Raw genomic sequence first — 14,356 nt, 5'->3', positions numbered from 1 at the left:
GCTAAATAGGTGATGGGTATTAAGGAGGATTCTTGTTGGAATGAGCATTGGGTGTTATATGTAAATGATGAGTCACTAAATTCTACTCCTGAAACTAATATTACACTATCTTTTAACTAATTAGAATTTACTTGGGATATACTGTATGGTGACTAACATAACATAATTAAAAATTTTTATTAAAAAATTTAAATTAAAAATGAAACAAATAATCTCAAATTGATCTCAGTGGAGACTTCTGTGGGCTTCTCATGTATGTCTGAAGCAATCTGGTACTGTTAATAGACCCTACCCACTTCTGGAAGTCACAGGTGCTGTTAAAAGGGCATCCAGGTATGCAGGCTTAGGGGACAATACCATCCATACCTTCTATTCCAATCTAATATTTCCAGCTCACACTTGACCTCTGCTTCTGTGCTTGGTCCTCATGTTCTGATGCCTAACCTAGATTGCCTGGACATAGTCCCTTGATAAATCTTGGTTCTATACCCTAGTACTCTGCCCAGAATACTTTACTTTGAGGTTGGCCTAGACCTCTGGGCTCTGGTTCAAATCAGCAACCAGGTTACTTGAAATATCAGTCATTACTTATAGTAATTGGAGAACATCATCTCTTAAGTGAAAACATTTCATTTCTTCATTCTCTCAAGAAGGATGTTTATCAGGGTGCTAATATTAATAGAAAGAGCAATAGAAAGCTATAATCACCTCAGTATCCTATGCTATCAGTTGCCTATCATAAGTAGATGACAAATTTACTAAATCTATCATCTTTCTTTGCACTATTAAGAAAAATTTATTTTTGGAAAACATTTATAGGGTCCTGTTTGTTTTTAATAAGAAAAGAGAAGAAAGAAGTTTGCCTACAGAAAATATACTAAAACTTCCAAGTTGTGGCCTCTTTTCTTTTTCCTGTATCAGAGAAGATACAGGGAAAAAATATCTTGAGAGCAAGAACAGTTTCTTCTTAAAACCCAACATGTTTTGGGCACATGGGTGGCTCAGTTGGTTAAACATCTGCCTTTGGCTTGGGTCATGATCCCAGGGTCCTGGGATTGAGTCCTGCATTGGGCTCCCTGCTCAGTGGGGAATTTGCTTCTCCTTCTGCCCCTCTGGCCTAGTTGTGCTTTCTCTCAAAAATTAATAGATAAAATCTTAAAAAAAAGCCAACACGTGTGTTTTTTTTTTTNTATGGATTTTGGATGAGTGAGGAGTTCCTTTTAAGCATTTGCTTAGAAAATTCAGAAGAAAAGTGAGGATGAGCGTGGAGGTTTTTAGTCTAGTGCTTCATTTCCTACAGAAAGGTTTTTCAAACTCTTACCCTATGTGCCTCCAATCTCTTCTTTCACTGGCAGAATTCTTAGAACCCAATGAGGTATCCAGTGAGGTGTTCACCTGGCCCAGCTGATGGCTGTGGGCTGTCCTGACTGCAGGAATCTTGGGAGAAAAAGGAAAGTTGAAATAGAAGGCCTAGAAACAGTAGAACTCTGTTCCTTCAGAAATAGGTGCTTTCATGTGGGTCTCATAAAAATGAAATAAAATTTGGATTGGCTGCTTTCATTCCCTGGGAAAGAAAAGTGCTTTTCATGATCTCCTGAGGAAGCTTTTGAGGAAGTTCACTTTTTTCTCACTTGGACTTTGGAAAAAAATATTTTGTATATATTTGACAATTAAACCTTATTCTTTAGAGAAAATTATAGATCATTTGACAAGGACGTTTAACTCTTGTTTTTGTGATAAAGTTGCCTCACGCATGGGTGCAGAAAATTAAAAAAACAATCTCTCCCTGTCAGAATGGCTAAAATTCACAGCCCAGGAAAAAACAGATGTTGGCAAGGATGCAGAGAAAGGGAAACCCTCCTTCACTGTTGGTGGGAATGTGGACTGGTGCCCTCACTCTGGAAAACAGTATAGAGGTTCCTCAAAAAGTTAAAAATAGAACTACTCTACCACCCAGCAATTGCACTGCTAGGTATTTATCCAAAGGATACAAAAATACTGATTCAAAGGTACACATGCACCCTGATGTTTATAGCAGCATTATCAAGAATAGCCAAATAATGGGAAGAACCCAAATGTCCATCAACTGTTGAATGGATGAAGAAGAGGTGATACACACACACACACACACACACACACACACACACACGGGAATATTACTCAGCCATCAAAAAAACCAAAATCTTTCCTATTGCAATTATGTGGGTAGAACTGGAAAGTATTATGTGAAGTGAAATAAATCAGCCAGAGAAAGAGAAATACCATATGCTTTCACTCATGTGGAATTTAGGAAACAAAACAGATGAACATGGCGGGGGAGGGAAGAGAGGGAAGCATGAGGTACCTGGGTGGCTCGGTCGTTAAGCGTCTGCCTTCAGCTCAGGGCGTGATCCCGGAGTCCTGGGATAGAGCCCCACATCAGGCTCCTCTGCTGGGAGCCTGTTTCTTCCTCTCCCACTCCCCCTGCTTGTGTTCCCTCTCTCGCTGGCTGTCTCTATGTCAAATAAATAAATAAAATCTTAAAAAAAAAAAAAAGAGAGGGAAGCAAAGCGTAAGAAACTCTTAACTATAGAGAGCAAAATGAGGGTTGCTGGAGGGTAGATGAGTGGGGGGAATGGGAAATAGGTGATGGGTATTAAGGAGGATTCTTGTTGGAATGAGCATTGGGTGTTATATGTAAATGATGAGTCACTAAATTCTACTCCTGAAACTAATATTACACTATCTTTTAACTAATTAGAATTTACTTGGGATATACTGTATGGTGACTAACATAACATAATTAAAAATTTTTATTAAAAAATTTAAATTAAAAATGAAACAAATAATCTCAAATTGATCTCAGTGGAGACTTCTGTGGGCTTCTCATGTATGTCTGAAGCAATCTGGTACTGTTAATAGACCCTACCCACTTCTGGAAGTCACAGGTGCTGTTAAAAGGGCATCCAGGTATGCAGGCTTAGGGGACAATACCATCCATACCTTCTATTCCAATCTAATATTTCCAGCTCACACTTGACCTCTGCTTCTGTGCTTGGTCCTCATGTTCTGATGCCTAACCTAGATTGCCTGGACATAGTCCCTTGATAAATCTTGGTTCTATACCCTAGTACTCTGCCCAGAATACTTTACTTTGAGGTTGGCCTAGACCTCTGGGCTCTGGTTCAAATCAGCAACCAGGTTACTTGAAATATCAGTCATTACTTATAGTAATTGGAGAACATCATCTCTTAAGTGAAAACATTTCATTTCTTCATTCTCTCAAGAAGGATGTTTATCAGGGTGCTAATATTAATAGAAAGAGCAATAGAAAGCTATAATCACCTCAGTATCCTATGCTATCAGTTGCCTATCATAAGTAGATGACAAATTTACTAAATCTATCATCTTTCTTTGCACTATTAAGAAAAATTTATTTTTGGAAAACATTTATAGGGTCCTGTTTGTTTTTAATAAGAAAAGAGAAGAAAGAAGTTTGCCTACAGAAAATATACTAAAACTTCCAAGTTGTGGCCTCTTTTCTTTTTCCTGTATCAGAGAAGATACAGGGAAAAAATATCTTGAGAGCAAGAACAGTTTCTTCTTAAAACCCAACATGTTTTGGGCACATGGGTGGCTCAGTTGGTTAAACATCTGCCTTTGGCTTGGGTCATGATCCCAGGGTCCTGGGATTGAGTCCTGCATTGGGCTCCCTGCTCAGTGGGGAATTTGCTTCTCCTTCTGCCCCTCTGGCCTAGTTGTGCTTTCTCTCAAAAATTAATAGATAAAATCTTTAAAAAAAGCCAACACGTGTGTTTTTTTTTTTTTTAGTGAAGTTACAAATGCAAGTTGCTAAGACTCCGTAATTCTATCCAATAATAATGACTATGTGCGGAATTTTGCAACTTGGAACATAGAACCAGGATTCTTACATTATCCTATGATTTTTATTGTGTGCTAAATAAGAAAAAAGCAAAGACGCTGGCATTCAACTGTTTTCAGCATGTTGGTAAATTCTTCCACTGGATCAATACTAGAGGTAATCAAGGTGGCATTAAATTTTCTTTGAGTTTAGGGAATGTATTTTGTTTACTAGACATACAAACCATGTTTAAATGAGACTTAAAAAGCTTTTGTTTCTGACCGATGAATATTACAAAACTTTGTTACATGTACCATTTCTAATTCAGGGTTCAGAATTCAGAAGTCCATCTGAATGTGATAATAAGAGTTGTCATATAAACAAAGATAAAAGGAAATTTAGTTGAATGTCCGTCATGGTTTGTGAACAGATGACTGCTTATCTTTATGATTTTTCTTTTCAAAATGGATTGCTCAAACTAAACCATATTCTGCTAGATCATAGACATTTGCTTTGTTTTCTTCCTTTACAGGTCTTTTGTTTTCAGTGAAGGCTTTTAATTTGGGTTTTTTTTTTCCTTAGGTGGCAAAATGCATTTTAGATACATAGTACTATTAATTTTTCCTCTTCAGAAAAAAAAATCCCCTTGAGGGATTGAGCCAAAACATGTAGATATGCTAATTCATGTTTATATTGTTAGAGTCATAGTCTTCCATGGAGCACATTGCTGGGTAGGTCGGCACCACATGGATGAAAATACTGCCAGTTTATGAAGAAGGTGAAATTATATCCTGGTGCCCAGGTACCTGCTATTGAGTAAAGTGTGCCCACAGCGTCCTGAGAAGCTGTTGTGCTCAGAAGTGTGGAGCTGCTTTTTTATCCCTCTCAGTACATGTGTACCCCTTTTGAAATGCCTATGTTATAGCATGTCAGTGGAGGAGCCCAGGAATCTGTGTTTTGATAAGCCGGTGTATTAAGCACTTGGCTACAATTTGTAGTACCCTTCTTTCTTTAACTTTGGTTCACAATTTGAAGACTGCCTTCTCAGTCTGCTTATTCCATGCAATATGAGGGAGGAATTGAGGGAGTGGTTGCTAGAAAAAAGTCCTGGGATAGTTTATGGATTAAGGGATGATATGGATTTACAGCAATACACTAAAATGTAGGGAAGGACTGTTTGATCAGACAGGATTATTTAGTGGATATTGCAATTATGTTCTTGCTATCGCATCTTTATCACTCCCATTTTTGTAGTAGCCTTGTGGTTAGGGGTGGGATGAGACCTACAATACTAGGGGTGGGTTCTAATTTTTTTAATCCTAGCAGGCTAATTACATCCTCTTTGTCCCTGGGTTCAGAGAACAGTCTAAGCCAATCAGTGAGTCCTTTCTCCAACGGCTTAGGAAAGGACCATGACCTAATTTGGGCTAGGAGATATGAAGAGAAGTTTGCTGGGAGCTGATCAGTACTTTCTCCCCTTCTGGACACTGTGATTTGAGTATGTGAAAGTGATGAAGGAATTTTTTTTTTTTTTTTTGGTCACACCAGAGAAGAAAGACATTGGCCAGTGGTGATTAAAAGAAAAGCAGAGGGAAGAGGGAAAGAAACCAGGTCCTTGATGGCATTGTTGAACTGCTGAATCAAACCAACACTGAAGTCTTTCATTTCTCTGAACCTTCCAGTTACATGAATCAATAAATCCTCTTTATTGTTTAAGTCAGTTTGAATTGGGTTTTCCATTCCTTACAAAATGAAGAGTCTAGGCTGTTACAGAATGGGTAGTTTTGGGAGAATCGGAGAANAGTCTAGGCTGTAACAGAATGGTAGTTTTGGGAGAATCGGAGAAAGAAATGGCTTTAGCCATTTTAATTGTCCAGCTTCCATATTTAGCAAAGATTAAAATACAAAGCTGTCATTTTGCATGGTATCTGTAATAATACACTGAATGAAACCTAGAAATACAGAAAAGGGAAATAAATAAAATCTTGCCCAATGGATTTTTAGTTCAATTTAAAGGCAAAAATAAATAGCTTGCCAGATGGAAGACCACAATAGTCATCATTAAAAGGCTAATTATTGATCATTTACCCAGATGGAAATTTCTCTTTATTATTTACAAGGCCTTGTTTTGAAAATATCCCTTTAGAGTAAATCCTTTTGCATGTTCTGAGTCTTTTAGGAATCAGGAACAAAATCTTTGTTTATAGAGTTTTTATATGACAAATTTTCTCAATATGAATATGGTTCAAAGCAATGGCAACAACAATAGAAACTCAAGGGTATCACTCTTCTGTGTGTCTAGATGATGCAAACTAAATGTTAACCAGGGAAGGTAAATTGGGGAAGAAGAAAGTTTATCAATTAGGGAATAGATAAAAATGATGAACTTAGAAAGAAGGCTCCTTTTTTTTCCTCATTAAACTTTTGTTTTAATGGGTCTCAAAATTCTGTGACAGATTTTTGGTCAAGTTGTTTCCATTAAAAAGTACTGAGTTTTAAAACTAATAAAACTGCCACATCAGGCTCTTCCGCTGGGAGCCTGCTTCTTCCTCTCCCACTCCCCCTGCTTGTGTTCCCTCTCCCGCTAGCTGTCTCTGTCAAATAAACAACTAAANTAACTAAAATCTTTAAAACAAACAAACAAACAAACAAAACTAATAAAACTGCCACACACACACACACACACAAAATGGTCCACAAAACATTCTCCTTTCCTTCTGAAGGTTTTACGATGCATTGTTATCATTAACCAGTCTTTTACTATTAAACTTAAATGGTCAATGACACAAACAGTTCTGAGACTGTTCTTCCACCACTGATTAAGACTGGGGTGGTGGGTATTGGCAATAATATTCGTTTAGCCTTCTGAGCTTTCTGGGCAGACTTGGTGACCTTGCCAGCTCCAGCTGCCTTCTTGTCCAGTGCTTTNCAACTAAAATCTTTAAAACAAACAAACAAACAAAACTAATAAAACTGCCACACACACACACAAAATGGTCCACAAAACATTCTCCTTTCCTTCTGAAGGTTTTATGATGCATTGTTATCATTAACCATTCTTTTACTATTAAACTTAAATGGTCAATGACACAAACAGTTCTGAGACTGTTCTTCCACCACTGATTAAGACTGGGGTGGTGGGTATTGGCAATAATATTCGTTTAGCCTTCTGAGCTTTCTGGGCAGACTTGGTGACCTTGCCAGCTCCAGCTGCCTTCTTGTCCAGTGCTTTAATGACACCCATAGCAACTGTCTGTCCCATGTCATGAACAGCAAAACGGCCCAGAGAAGAATAGTCAGAGAAGCTCTCAATACACATAGGCTTGCCAGGAACCCTATCAACAATGGCAACATCACCAGATTTCAAGAACTTGGGACCGCCTTCCAGCTTTTTTCCAGAACACGATCTATCTTCTCCTTCAGCTCAGCAAACTTGCAAGCAATGTGAGCTGTGTGACAATCCAGCACAGGTGCATATCCAGCACTGATTTGGCCTGGATGGTTCACGATAATCACCGGACTCGTGAAGCCAGTTGCTTCCATGGGTGGGTCATTTTTGCTGTCATCAGCCACATTGCAACAATGAACATCTTTGACAGATACGTTCTTGACATTGAAGCCCACATTGTCCCCAGGAAGAGTCTCACTCAAAGCTTCATGGTGCATTTCAACAGACTTTACTTTAGTTGTAACATTGGCTGGAGCAAAGGTGACCACCATGCCAGGCTTAAGAACACCAGTCTCCACTCAGCCCACAGGGACAGTACCAATACCACCAATTTTGTAGATGTTCTGGAGAGGCAGACTCAAGAGCTTGTCAGTTGAATGAATTGGTGGCAGAATGCAATCCAGAGCTTCAAGCAGTGTGGTTCCACTAGCATTCCCATCTTTATGGATGACTTTCCATTCCTTGAACCAAAGCATGTTAGCACTTGGCTCTGGCATGTAGTCACCATTCCAACCAGAAACTGGCACAAATGCTACTGTGTTGAGGTTGTAGCTAATTTTCTTAACGTAGGTGCTGACGTCCTTAACAATTTTCTTGTATCTCTTCTGGCTGTAGGGTGGCTCAGTGGAATCCATTCTGTTAACACCAACAATTAGTTGTTTTGCACCCAGTGTGTAAGTCAGAAGGGCATGCTCACGGGTCTGCCCATTCTTGGAGATACTGGTTTCAAATTCACCAACACCAGCAGCAACGATCAAGACAGCACAGTCAGCCTGAAATGTGCCTGTAATCATGTTTTTGATAAAGTTTCTGTGTCCTGGGGCATCAATGATGGTCACATAATACTTGCTGGTCTCGAATTTCCACAGGGCGATATTGGTGGTGATACCACGTTCATGTTCAGCTTTCAGTTTACCCGAGACCCAGGCATACTTGAAGGAGCCCTTTCCCATCTCAGCAGCCTCCTTCTCAAATTTTTCAGTAGTTCTTTTGTCGATCCCACCACATTTGTAAATCAGATGACCAGTAGTGGTAGACTCACCCAAATCTACGTGTCCAATGACAATGATGTTGATGTGAGTCTTTTCCTTTCCCATTTTGGTTTAGGTTGAGTGGTGATTTTCACAATACCTGTGTTCTGGCAGCAAATCCATTGTGAAAAAGCAGAAAGTAGGCTCCTAAAACCAAGTGCTCTGTACCAGGCCTAGGGAAATCACTTTTGTTTTATTTATTCAGTGAGTATCCATGCCGTGCATAGCCTGCATCAGTGCTACATGGAATAGTCACGAATCTAAAAGTCACACCTCATATTCCAACTCAACATCACTTCTTCCATGAAGCCTTCCCTTTATAGGCCAGGCCCATTTTCTGATCCATTGTACCTATGAAAGACACTACATCATTTGATTTTGTTATTTACTATTCTTTATTATACTCTAATGTATGTGAAATGGTGAATTGTAGGGATTTTGGAGACCACACACTATGTATGAGTCCCAGTCACTTTATCTGTTGCCTGTGTGACTTGACAGTTCTCTGGCATTTTCTGAACCTACTCTCTGAACCTTGGCTGCCTCATCTATAGAAAGAGAATAATGACTCGTACCTCCCAGAGTTGTGGTTGTGAGGTTTAAAGGACATAATGAATGTGAAGCACTTATCCTAGTAGCTGAATGATAATTAGCATTCATAATAATACATAATTAATTATAATAGATTTTATATTGAGAAGTAGGTTTTTATATTAGACTAATCATGTTGAGCCAGATGTTTTACATTTAGTTAGGCAGTAAATGTTTACTGAATTGAAATCAGTTTTGGTTTGGACTTTGAGGAAAATATAAGATTTTGAGACATTGTTACTTATGCATATAGTATATAATTTATAATCTCAATTTACCAGTAATTAGGTGCATTGAATTCTTGAAGCACTTTGCTGCTTCTAAAGTAAATGTAACGTATTTGGCATAATTTGATTCTCTCTGTCATCCCATGATCTCTTCTGGGTAGGTATAGTTGCCTGTGTTTTATAGTTGTAGTATCTGAGGATCAGGAAGGAGAAAAGATGGCACTGTCTATAATTGGAAGAACTGAACTAAAGCCTAAATCTTCTGAATGTGACCTATGGCTTCCTTCTGTAAAAATGACTGAGGGGCGCCTGGGTGGCATAGCGGTTAAGCGTCTGCCTTCGGCTCAGGGCGTGATCCCAGAGTTATGGGATCAAGCCCCACATCAGGCTCCTCCGCTAGGAGCCTGCTTCTTCCTCTCCCACTCCCCCTGCTTGTGTTCCCTCTCTCGCTGGCTGTCTCTATCTCTGTCGAATAAATAAATAAANTGTGACCTATGGCTTCCTTCTGTAAAAATGACTGAAATCACCATTCTTTTTTATTGTTCTTAATGACTTGTCTTTATGAATATGACAACTACTGCAAACTCTTTTAGAGTAATGTTAACTTCCTAGAAGGAGGAGTGGAGGATGGGGAAAAAACAAAAGGGAAAAGTGGTTTAAAAAGGCTTTTTGTGAGATGAGTAGAATTCTTTCAAGCCCCACTTTTTTTTAAGGAATTTATTTATTTATTTGAGAGAGAGAGAGAACAGGAGTAGGGGGAAGTGGCAGAGGGAGAGGGAGAAGCAAACTCCCCCCTGAGCAGGGAGCCCAATAGAGGGGCTCAATCTCAGGACTCTGGGATCATCACCTGAGCTGAAGGCTTAACTGACTGAGCCACCTATGTGCCCCTAGAGGCACACATTTTAGAGAGGGTTTGTATTGATGTCATATAAAACTAAATTTCTTTTTTTTTTTTAAGATTTTATTTATTTGAGAGAGAGAGAGAACAGGAGTAGGGGGAAGTGGCAGAGGGAGAGGGAGAAGCAAACTCCCCCCTGAGCAGGGAGCCCAATAGAGGGGCTCAATCTCAGGACTCTGGGATCATCACCTGAGCTGAAGGCTTAACTGACTGAGCCACCTATGTGCCCCTAGAGGCACACATTTTAGAGAGGGTTTGTATTGATGTCATATAAAACTAAATTTCTTTTTTTTTTTTAAGATTTTATTTATTTGAGAAAGAGAGCATGAGCACGAGCAGGGGGGAGGGGCGGAGGGAGAGGGAGAAGCAGACTCCCCACTGAGCAGGGACCCTGATGTGAGGCTTGATTTCAGGACCCTGGGATCATGACCTGACCTGAAGTCAGATGCTTAACTGACTGAGCCACCCAGGTGCCCCTAAATCTAAATTTCTGAAGAATTTTTGAAGAATATTAATTAAAAAAAATTCCCTGCTTTTAAGCAACAATCACTCTTTGAAGACAATTGTTTTTCTTCAGAAATTTATCTTGGGGAGAACTAAAAGGGGAAAACAAAACACTCAATCACTTGAGAACAGAACTGCAACAGAGAGAGGAAAAATGTTTTTTAGTCTGAGACAATGGTTTCAGATGACCGTAAATAAACTGATTGTTGCCCAACCAGCAGCAGCATATCAACAGAATATAAAGATAATATTTCTACATTAGTTATGCTCTGAGAAGTAGATGGGGCCCCTGAAATAATTTCTCAGGAAGTAATTGTAGCAATGTTAAAAAGAGCATCCTGGTATAGTTCGACTCTTGATACAAATCAACTGAGTATGCAAGTTTTTATAGCAAGGGCATTTTACCATCCTGTGTCTTCAATGTAATTGAATATGTGGTCAGTGCTGAGTATATAAAACTGCTCGTGCAGAGTTATTTTTAACTGTGATTCAGAAGGAGGTAAGCTTATGGGTTTAGCAATGCATGTGCTAGGAAAAAAGAAATAGTCTTAATTTGGTTTAAGATGAATATAAAAATCCATGAATTTTATTCAAGACTTTCTCAACAGAGTAACAAGGGCATATTTTTAATTAGTACAGTACTTAATATGTCAAGTACTTAATAATAATTTATTTGATTATTTGGGGACACAACAAAGAATTCAGCTTATAAGCTTGGGTACTAAGAGAGGACAAAGCCTAAAACAATGAGATCAGTGGGAAATTCTTCAGAAGTAGCTATGAATTCAATGGTAGTTCATTGATGAGAGATATCATCTTAGACTAGAGATGTCACAGAAGGCTTCAGTGAAGAGGTAGGTCTTCTGTGGATACAAGGTTAACAGAGAAAGTGAAAGCCACAAGAAGCAAGATGTATAGAATGTGCAAAGGTCCCAGGTATAGGAATAAGCATGATGCTTACAGAAAACAAGGAGGGGGGACTGTTTATTCAGCCACATTAATCTTTCCTTCTGTTAAATGGGAGCAACTTAATCCAGACCAATTGGATCTTTGCCCCCCACTTGACAGTAATTGTATAGCATTATATTTGCTTTCTATTGCCGTGTAACAAATTATCAAAAGATTACTTAGCAGCTTAAAACAACACCCATTTATTATCTAACAGTTCTATAGATCAGAAGTCCAGATGGACTCAACTGGGTTCTCAGCTTAAGGCTTCACAAATCTGTTATCAAGGTGTCTGATAGTTTGAGCTCTTAACTGGAGACTCTGGTGAGGAATCTATTTCCAAGCTCATTGCCGTTATTGGCAGAGTTTAATTCCTTGGGGTTGTAGGACTGAGGTTCCTGTTTCCCTGTTGGCCATCAGCAGGAATCTTCTCTCATCTAGAGGATGCTTGCACTCCTTGCTACATGGCCATCCTCATCTCAAAGCAAGCAATGGCCTGTCAAATCCTTTTTTAATCTTTGAATCTTTCTGACTTCCTTTTCTGGAACTAGCAGGAGAAAACTCTTTTCTGCTTTTAAAAAGCATTTATATGATTTTATAGTAGGTCTCCTTGGGTAATCTATTTTAAGGTCAACTGATTAAAAACTTTAATTATATCCGCAAAATCCCTTTTGCCATGCTATGTAACATAATAACGAGAGTAACAAGAAGTGCTGGAGATTATGGGGCCATCTTAGAATTCTGCCTACCACAGTTACATTTGTTATTTGGGAACATCACAAACAGGCATGTTTTTGCCGCAGAGCTCGATTGTAAGCCACCCGAAGATAGGGAGTTCTCTCCCGCTTCACTAAAGCTCTCCGCAGCATTTATAACAGCCTATATTTGTTAAATACATTTCGAATTAAATTACTTTGTTCTAGAGGGAGAAGAGCGAAATGTGCCTGTTGTCTTGAAGGCCTTTTACTCATTAAATTTGGGCCCTCAGTTCTAAAGCGAAGTGAAATGTCATTCAGCTGTCTAGAAGCATTCAGATTGATCCCGCTAAACTGTCCCGTTATTTCAGGCAATCTGCTTTCGTGTTTGGAGGGTGATTGCTGTGGGACATTGGGGTTTAGAATGCAAATTTCTGAAATATAGAGATGAAAGTCATGCATGTTTTCTGGGATGTCTTCTATTGTTAACGCTCAATAAATAAAGTTGAAATAGGGATAAAATAACATGTTCATGAGTTTTATTGTATTGGTGGATCTGACCTTTATCTTATAATGTTATTATATGATTTAAAAATTTAGGCTATCTTTCCAATTTTTTGGATGATGTAAATGTTTTGAAAAAAAATCAAAACTCCTACTACTAATAAAGATGGATTAAATGTATTTTAAAGCAGTACAGTAGACATTTCCTTCTATGAGAAGGAACATGTGCATGCCAAACTCTGGTATCATCAGGGTGGTTAGCTGTGTGATAAAAATCTTGAATTCCAGGAAGGGAAAGAGAAATTATCTTTAAGAAACTTATAGTTTTTCTAGGAAGAGTGAGAGAGAAAACTTGAGGCTATAGGCAAAAACATCATAAGGGTTAAGAAGTTAGTTCAGATGGTAATTATAAACAGCATTTGAGAACTGACTCTGAAAAATAGGAAAGATAATAACCCCCTGCCCTATCACTGGTATTAATTGTCCTGAAGAGATTTCAGTTCTATTATATACCTCTGAATGGATCATTATCATTATTTTTTCTAAAGATTTAATTTATTTATTTGACACAGAGAGAGCCAAAGAGCACAAGTGGGGGAAACAGTAGAGGGAATGAGAGAAGGAGAGTTCCTGCTGAGCAGGGAGTCCAATGCAGGGCTCGATCCCAGGACCCTGGGATCATGACCTGAGCCGAAGGCAGCCATTTAACTGACTGAGCCGCCCAGGTGCCCCAGATCATTATTATTTTATATAGTCTTAATTTGTAATTTGGAAAATGCTCTGCCAAAAGGGCTTTTTATACCTTACCGGCTATTTCCTATCTCAACCCCAAATCCAAGACTATCACTATTTTAACCCTTTATAATACCAACACATGAAGGCAGAACAGTGTGTTTTGAACTTCTTAAAAGACTGTGCAAATGATATGGTGTTCTTTTTTTGCAGTAGAGAAAATTGATAGCCAGATGCATCTGAAATCCCTTAGCAAATTTATGCTAGAGTTGGCAGGTTTTGTCGAGTCCCTGTCACCTGGCTGCCGTTCCTCTAATCATTAACTTCCTTTACGATTAGCCCTAATAATTAGCTTCCTCTAAGGAAAAACAACAACAAAAAAATGGAATAATCACCTTTCATATTTCAAGGTGATGCTGCCAACATTTATTATCTATACCGTATTTATTGTCACAGTAAACTTGTGTTTGACTTGTTTATAGGGATGAGAGTTTGAATCATGTCTTCCTCAGTTGCCTGTTTTGGCCAGTGACAACAAAAAGACAGTAGGAATAAAAAAGATATATCCATGACTATGCAGAGATGGCAGTTCTCTGTTGCTTTCAAGGAGATGATATTAAGAAATGAATCTTAAGAGTACAAAGGCTTTGCTATGAACAAATGCAGCATTTTGCAATACCACGTGTTTCCAAATAGCCCTTAGGTCTCTGTAAAGATCTCTTCATTGTAGAACACATGAAATAACACTGACTTGTTCACTTATTCTGTTTTACCATTGCCGTTCTCACATGAAACCTTTCAATAAATCTTTCTGGAAAGTAGTGTATTTAAACTCAGCAGTGGCACTTAATGATACAAGAACAGTTCTTTCTAGTGCCACTACCTAGAACAGAATAAGAACAATTTATAATAGCAAGAAGTTAAGTTCTTTGAGGAG

General features: G+C 38.6%; 1 pseudogene; it reads right to left on the bottom strand.

Moving 5' to 3' along the window:
• Positions 1–6,914: 6,914 nt before the first annotated feature.
• On the bottom strand, positions 6,915–8,386 carry LOC105242376 (annotated as a pseudogene).
• Between the last annotated feature and the right edge of the window lie 5,970 nt (positions 8,387–14,356).

This window comes from Ailuropoda melanoleuca, chromosome 20 (genome assembly GCF_002007445.2).
Source record: "Ailuropoda melanoleuca isolate Jingjing chromosome 20, ASM200744v2, whole genome shotgun sequence".
Taxonomy (NCBI): domain Eukaryota; kingdom Metazoa; phylum Chordata; class Mammalia; order Carnivora; family Ursidae; genus Ailuropoda; species Ailuropoda melanoleuca.
Note: the sequence above shows the minus strand (reverse complement) of the source record. Positions and strands in the feature narration are given on the sequence as shown.